The 8700-nt window shown below is 37.8% G+C and overlaps 1 long non-coding RNA gene across 1 annotated transcript; it reads left to right on the plus strand.

Moving 5' to 3' along the window:
* The first annotated feature begins 393 nt into the window (after nt 1-393).
* On the plus strand, nt 394-3545 carry LOC113537232 (uncharacterized). Its single transcript, XR_003403736.3, has 4 exons — nt 394-555; nt 757-804; nt 948-1184; nt 1976-3545. It is a non-coding gene; the product is annotated as an uncharacterized LOC113537232 (long non-coding RNA).
* Nucleotides 3546-8700: the final 5155 nt, after the last annotated feature.

Raw genomic sequence — 8700 nt, forward strand, 5'->3', positions numbered from 1 at the left:
GAAAGATAGCTAACATTCAGTTCAATTTTTAACACGCTATCACTAACATTACTTTGAATCTTCTCCTTCAGAGCTCCTTCCTCCGTATTTCTATTGGGTAGACCAGTTGTTGATCTAGCCTCACTTTTGTAAGTTAGGAATTTTATTAAAACATATATTTAAAACATATTAAGGAACACTGGCTCTCTCAGAGACCTAATGCCTGCAAGTGCAGATTAATGTTGTTGCCTATTAACCAGATTTTCATTGATTCTATGCTAGTGAGGGTGACCAGTTGACATTTCTGCAGTCTGTCGTCTTGTTGATCAAATTATATAATGCATAAAAAAACTGTTGACTCTGTGCCTACAAGGTTTGCCCCCTCTACTCCACTGACATGCATTCCTAATTTTTCATGTCATATTTTGCAGCTGGTAAGGTGGAAAATCTCAAGCCTGTCAAACAGCACATTTTCTGGAAAAAAAACTGAGATACTCCAGTCTCAGGTGGAAGAGCTGGAGGAGGAAAATGGCTTACTCAAGAAGCAGCTTGAAGAGACGTCTGCACAAGAGCAAGGTTTGTACAGGTGGAGCAGATGGCTCCCCAGAACCTGTGTGGCTTCAAAAGAATTCTGCCACAACATAACAATATTTCAGCTATGAGTGACTATTGTGGCCAACCTTTCCATTCTGCCACAACATACCTGTACCAAAACAGTATTTCAGCTATGACTGACTATGATTGCCAAACTTTCCATATTATTTTTTCTCATGTTAGGCAATGGGAGCAGTGCATGCATTTTACCTGGGCAAAGGCACGGAGGAGGTATGCTTACCATCTTTTCGCCCCTTCCTCAGCCTCTTGCCCACTTTTACCATTTTTCAAAATTATGCAGTGGGTGGAGTTAGGCTCAGAGCCAAGGTTTCACTATAAAGTTTATTTCTGTTTGTTGTTTTATCATTTGACAGATGGGAACATGGAGATAATGGACACTGGAGATGAGGAGCCACAAGCCAAGAAGTTGGACTCCAGCACTGACTCCATCACTGATTCAAGCTCTGATTCCAGCTCAGGCTCTACCTCTGTCTCTTCTGATGAGGAAAAGAAGAAAAAGAAGCATAAAAAGAAGAAGGACGAGAAGAGAAGCAAGAATAGAAAGAAGGAAATCAAAAAGGCAAAGAGGTCAAAAGGACAAGGAGCATGAGGTATAGTAAACTAAGACACATGCTGTATTTATTTAGGTATTAGTTATTTAGGTTATTATTTTGAGCTTAGTGCTTTATACTGGGTTTGAGGCATAGTGCACACTATCCCGTTGACCAATCGTGATCACTCTTATCACCAATGTACTCTTCATCGTGGTTGGGGTGTAGGTTGGTGACACATACTGTATGTAGTGTAGCCATGATAATTTCAATTGAGACACAACCACATGCATCGGAACATTTTTTGAATGACATGAAATCAACATGTCAAAAGCTTAACTGTCCTGTAACAGCCAGTATCCCAGATTTCTCTACTATTTTTTTTTTCTTCAATCAGTGTTGATCAGTATCTAACTTATATTCATAATATAGTTTTACTACAGGTTTCTTACAAACATTATTTAATAAATAAAGTAAATTAGAGACACACCATGCGCTTACTATTATAGCTGGATGAGCTGAACCTGTAATGAATAATTAAAGATAAAGAATGTTCTCACCAGTTTTTACCACCAATATGTTTTTTTTTTTTTTTTTTTTTAAACCAATAATCAGCAAATAATCATAACTAAACCGGCACACTGTGCACACAGGCACACTACCTACTATTAAATACAACAAATGTTCTAAAACAAACGGTAAGCCACACACACGTTCATCCAAGTTGTAGCCTCCCTTTTAAAAAGAAAATATGTGGGAAACACTATGACTCACCCTGCAACTGAGACAACGCAACAATCCTTGGGGGGCCATGCCATTTATTCACATTAATATATTTTTTTATTTTTCAGTTGCTACCATCTCAGAAGTGGTGAGAAGATATCAGCGGATCCTCAAACCTGTGCAGAGAGGCTTCAGGATGACCGCTTTCAAGAAAGCTCGAGTTTAAAAAAATGCTGTGAAAGACACGGCAGCAATTGCAGAGACACTTTTAGATAGTGGACAGAAGTGTCCTAGACCAGTTCAGTGGTAAATACAGACTTTTGAAACTAGCCCAAGTTTGTCAGAAAAAAAAAGTGGCAGAAAAGATCATTGAAATGAAAAGCAACAACCAGCTCATCCCCTTTACTGTCAAGAAATACTGAACAAGATAGCTAAAAGTTATTTTCTTTTTTGAGGGGAGGTGGCACTGTTTTTAAAGGTCAATCTTGGCCTCAGCATAGGGCAATAATTTAAAATGTTCTTTCACTGTTATACAGTTGGTCAAGTTTGTCCCCCCCATATCTTCCTAGGGAGAAACTGCAATTATTTGTAGTTAATTGAACTGTAAAAGAATTCTGTGCTGCCAGTGTAGTGATTTTTTTTTTTGGACAGGTATTGACTACCTGAGAGAATTTTCTTATTTTGATATTCGCAACAAACTTTGAAATGGTCAATATAAAGTTTGTCACACATAATCAGACTGTTCAGATGTGCTGCTGATGGCCTAGAGAAGAATGGTTTGTATTAATGTGTTTTGGACTCAATATTAGAATATATCAGTTGAGCGCCCACCTACAGTATATCTATGATTGGATAATAAAAGATGACCCCTCCATTTGGTTAGATATCAAAACGTACTTATCTAAATATCCATTGCAAGACTTATTATTCTTTAAAAGTCTTAAGGATATAAATGGAAGCTGTGTTAATCCTGTCACACTCAATACATGGCAGTTAGCTAGGCTACAGAGGGCAGGTCCAAGTTTACCTTCTGAGAAAGGCTGGCAAAAAAGTATTAATTGAGCTAGTACCACTGGAATACCTTACATGTATTTCTCACTCCAAAACTGATTATTTTTTATAAAGTACGGGAACCATTTTTAAAGTACTTGGATCTCGGTGTCTCAGCTATTATGCTGCATGAATTTCAATGATTGAGACCATGCATACCACCCCTTAGGCTAGTGTGAAGTATGCTTTTGTATTCTGAAACTGTTTTAACAACTGAAATGAGCTGTCTTTTTTTATTTTTTAAATTTATTTTATTTTTTTATTCTATTTTCTGATTAATGAATGTTCTCTTTTTTGTGGTTGTTGTTCGTTAATTGGTGAAAATCCAATAAATATACTATTAAAAAAAAAAACCTTGCTGAGCTTTGCCAGCTAGCTAGATAACTACCTAACACTAGATGAACAAGAAGTTCAGGGATAGCAGGTAAATGCTCATTCAAACATTAGGTAACATGTTGAATTGTAACATACCATGAAGCTTACATGGCTGATAAAAACTATATTGTTGGTCAGTCTAGTGGCTCTCTGTTTGTGTGTGCATTGCAACCAATATTAAGTAGATTAGAAGCGTTTGAAATGGATTTTGCAGGTAAATGAACGAACTGTGACTTTTGTGATATACTGCATTTGACCGTGGAGTATTATGTAATAAAGCATATTTTTAAAGAATATTTTGTTTCTTTTTCTTTGTTTCATTTTTGTTCAAAAATAAATACATCAATCTTCATCTTGGATTTTGGATTTTATGCATGAGTCAAATTACTAGCACCAGTAACTTTCCTCTTGGATAAAACCAAGGAAATAGCAAGAAACACAGGAAATGCTTGATTTTACCATTACAAGTTTCTGAAATACTCAGACCAGCCAGTCCGGCACCAACAACCATGCCACAATCTAAGTCACTGAGATCTAATTACCTGGTGAGTGAAATCTGCAGAATCTTTGTTTATACAATTCTGTCAAGCATTCAGCAGAAAATGTTTAAAACCCACCTACTGAGTTGAATTCAAATGCAGCATCAGTAATGGTAATCACGTGCACTTGTTATTTCTTTTTTCGTGTTATTAAAGAGAGTCTGTGGCCTGTATTTTTTTTTTCTCTGACTAACCCCAAACAAAAAGTTTGGATACCCTGCTTTAATTGTAACTGGAAAAAAAAATGTTTTTACTAGCTTATTTACACATTTTGTTTAACATATGTATTGAAGTCAAAATATTTTTATTGTGACACAAAAGTTAACTAAAGAAGGCATTTGTTGGGTGCATAAGTATTCACCCACCTGGCTCAATACTTGGTAAAGCCATCTTTAGCTGCAGTTATAGCTGCAAGTCTTCTGCGATATGTCAACTTTGCACATCTGGATCATGATGTTTTTGCCCCATCATCTTGGCACAATTTATCCCTAAGCCAGGGGCAACGGTGCCAAGAAAAAAACTCCCTGAGATGATATGAAGAAGAAACCTTGAACCAGACTCAAGAGGGAACCCATCCTCATCTGGGTGACACCAGATAATGCGATTATAAATAATTCCCTTTTAAACTGTATACTGTATGATCAAAAAGTACAACTGTGTAACCACAAAGTTCATTATAGTTTACACATGAAGTCTATGTTGTTGAAGTTATCAACTGTTCACTGATGGAGACTTGAGTGTAAAACTGTTCATGGGAATTGTAGTCCTAAGCCATCATAGCAAAACTCTTCAAATCAGTTGAACAGTTCCAAATCCATCTTCATGGGTTCCAAGTGGTACCATCCACAGTAATCTCAAGTCACTTTAGGCTGTCCATGTGGGGCCATCCTGGGCAGCAGGGAGTGGTTTCCAAATGATGAGAAATCCAATCGGGGGGATAGGATAGTGTAATGTGTAATGTGACTGACAGGTGTTTCTAGTTGCCCAGGTGTGCCCTGTTAAATTGATTAAGCAATTAATAGCTCTAATGTCTTCTCTTGGTTTGAGCCCTGGGAAGACTGCATTTGTTATTAAAAGTGGATAAACCAACGTGAAGACGAGGGAGCTGTCTATGGGAGAAAAGCAAGCCATTCTGAAGCTGAGAAAAGACCGAAAATTAATCAGAGCCAGTGCACAAGCATTGGGCATAGCCAATACATCAATGTCCTGAAAAAGAAAGAAACCACTGGTGTACTAACAACCAGAAATGGAACAAGCCGGCCAAGAAAAAACAACACCAGTTGATGACAGAAACATTGTGAGAGGTATAAAGAAAAACCCAAAAACAAATCAGTGACATCACCAACAACCTCCACAAGGCAGAGGTGAAGGTATCACAAGCTATCATTTGAAGAAGACTTTGAGAGCATAAATGTAGGTAACACTTCATTTTGATAGTCCATCTGTTGACACTCTACAAGTTATCAGTATCGAATCACTCGCATGTCAACAGTGTTTCAGTTGACATTCAACAACACCGTTTCAACAGACAAGTAACATACATTCAGCTAACTGCCTGAAGACTATAAGGTGCATTTCATGTGTTGAGGTGTTTATAAAAAGTGCCCGTTGACTGTCAATGTATTTTGAAACATGTTATTAACTAATATTTAACTAATTATCTGTAGATTGTGTCACAGATTGTGACACAAGCTACAGATAGTTAGTTGAATATTGGTTAATAACATGTTTCAAATGTTGTTGCAAGCTGTCTACCAACTACTCAAAATCAATTCGTTGGTTAAAAGTCAACATATGATCAAGAGCATGTAATCCTTACTCACAAGAGGTCTCAAACTCATCAAATGAATGATTAGTATCTGTTGGTTTTTCACTAAATCTTTAGTTTACTATAGTCTATAGCTTATCTGTTGATCGTCAACTAATCTATAGTTGACTATCAGCAGACTATTAGTATGCATTCCCCACTAAGCATTTGTAGACATTTTAGGACCATCCAGTTAAAGTGAAAAACAGCTGAGAACAGTAAAAAGTCTATAACCTATCAACAGAACACATACATTCATTCACTAATTATATGCAACATATTAACCATTTGTGAAAAAAGAGAAAAGTTTTGCACAACTGATCACTAACACTAAATAACTGAAGTCAATACCAGGTTATAAAGTACAGTAAAACAAACACAATACAGGCAGCACATCAGAGAAAGAAAGCTTTTTTATTTTAACAAACTACCAGGTTTTCTTGTCCTTCAATTTTCTTTTCCTTCAGCTGAGCTTTCACCTTGTCAAAAGTCTTTTGTTTCTTTATCAATGCTGCCAAAAAGTCATTGAAGAAGTAAACCTTAGGTGAACGTTTAGGTGCACTGTGATGAGCTGCATCCATAACTCACTGTTTATCAGTAAAGTCGTGAAACTTAATAATTGCTGGTCTGGGACATTGATTTGGTCCTGGTTTCTGTGCAGGAGACCGATAAGCCTGATCCAGCTTAATGCACCCAGCTTTAGCGGTTAGTTGGAGGTAATCCGGAATCCACTTTTCAAAGAATTTTCCTGGTTCTGCGCCCTCTGTCGTAGGCCTACCACTCCCACGTTGCATCTGCGCCCTCGGTTTTCCAGGTCATCCATGTGCTCTGCCATGCTGACACTGGAGGTTGTACAGGGTGTGCAACTAACATGGAGACCTGCACCAACACTTTTGCCAAATTGGAACCAAACTTTCTACAAGCAGTGGAAAAGATGACTGAAAATATCACGAGTGTTATAGACACAACAATTGGCACAGTTCTGGAGGCAATTCATGTCCAAGCAACACAGCTATACATACCACACACTATTTGTTTCGCTTCTGTGAGGTTATTTGAAATGTTAAATGGCACAATGTTACAAATGAAAAAGGACATATGTAACGTGTTCTGCCATGTCATGCATCCAAAGGTGTTATTATTGCGTCTGCGGATGTAGATGCCATCTCTACCATAGCAATCATCTCTTCCGCTTCACTAATTCGCTGGCCCATTGCCTGTAGCTGTGTTGTTTGGACATGAATTGCCTACAGAACTGTGCCAATTTTTTTCTATAACACTCGTGATATTTTTGTTCATCTTTTCCACTGCTTGTAGAAAGTTCGGTTCTGATTTGGCAAAAGTGTTGGTGCCGGTCTCCATGTTAGCTTGCACACCCTGTACAACCTCCGGTGTCAGCATTTTCATCAAATGTCTTGTTCTCTTGGGCTTACTACTGGACGCTTTGGAAAAGTAATCCTACAAACTCATAATAGAACAGCCCAATTGTTAAACCAACGCACAATTTAACAGAAAAAATAAACTGATATTTCCAGAGCTCACTCGGGTTACAACTGACCTCTACGGCACCATCTTGCCTCTCCCCTCAGCATTGTTGGAAGTTAAAGCTGGGGTAACACATTTTCAACTTAGAGTGCACTTCAGCTAGTTTGTTACTATCTGAGTTAATGTTCAGCTAGATGACAATGTGTTACCATTAGAGCCATTCAAATGAGGTATTCCATGAGCTTTTCAGGCTAGCTAAGATTGAAAGATTGCCATTGAAACACCTGTCAGCAGTGCTTCGTGTGAATGAAGCTTTTCAGCTCTGAGCCTTATTAAAAAACATCTGAGAACAACAATGGGAGATAGGCATTTGAATCATCTTGGGGTCTTGAGCATTGAATCACTGAGGGCAAAGTAATTAGATATGAATGAATTTGTGATACGTCAGCAGCAACCTTAAAAAATGTTGAATTGTGCATTTTTGAGATGATCAACATGTACACTGCACCTCATTTGTCAAGATGGATACAAACAGATTTATGCATAAAACGTTCGTATGATCGAATCACTGAAATCACAAAAAATATTGTATTCATGAAAATCCTGTAAATTCAGAGGATGAAAGCTGGTTATAAGTCGGTTCCACTGGCTATAGCATCTTTTAGTAGTAGACTTTCCACTTTGAGAATTATGCCTTTTTATGGACAATCACCAGATTTGTGGGCATCACCAAATGCAAATCGGCTGTGCTGCGCTTGTGCCTAGTAATTTACGGATTTTTATTTGGACTTATATGGACAGTAAAGTGAATTTACTTTTTTCAGCTCTGTGTGCTGTGTCTGACAGTTTTGCTAGTTTTTGCTTGAACTTGAAAGGGCTTTAATGAGCAATTTACAAAGTATATTTGATGATGTGAGTGTCCTGCTTCTTGCACAAGGCTGTAGTGCCAACAGGAAACAAGGTATGATTGGTGAAATATGTATAAAGCTCACAGAACAAAGAATTATACAGGAATGCAGGACATATACTTGGGCCCTCTGTGTTGATTATGACCCCTCTGTGGCCCCTGATTTTGAAAACTACAAGATCCACCTGATCTCCTGGGATTTTCATGCACAACAGTCTACAGAGTTTACAGAATAGTACCAAGCCATGAACAAGGTCACCGAGATCATTTTTTTTCACATTCTGATAATTAATGTGACATTAACTGAAGCTCTTGACCTGTGTCTGCCTGATTTTATGCATTGCACAGCGGCTGTGGGATTGGCTGATTGGATAATTGCATGAATGAGAAGGTGTGTATGTGTTCCTCATAAAGTTGCCAGTGAGTGTATATACCATGTGAAATACATCATTGTTAAAGATGGTGTGAATTTATCTAGATAACGCTTATGGGCATTGGACTTTTAACTTGTTAAAAAAAGTCAGACGGATTGTGTTTCACAAATAAATATAATTTCCACCCATTACATCCCAAGTACATCAGTAAATGCTGATTTTCTTTGTATTTGAGTATATATGTTGATAAATGGCGAGCACCTGTGAACTACAGGGTGCATGCATGCCACATGATATTTGTGTTTGGCAACACCCA

The sequence above is a fragment of the Pangasianodon hypophthalmus genome, chromosome 26 (assembly GCF_027358585.1).
Source record: "Pangasianodon hypophthalmus isolate fPanHyp1 chromosome 26, fPanHyp1.pri, whole genome shotgun sequence".
NCBI lineage: Eukaryota > Metazoa > Chordata > Actinopteri > Siluriformes > Pangasiidae > Pangasianodon > Pangasianodon hypophthalmus.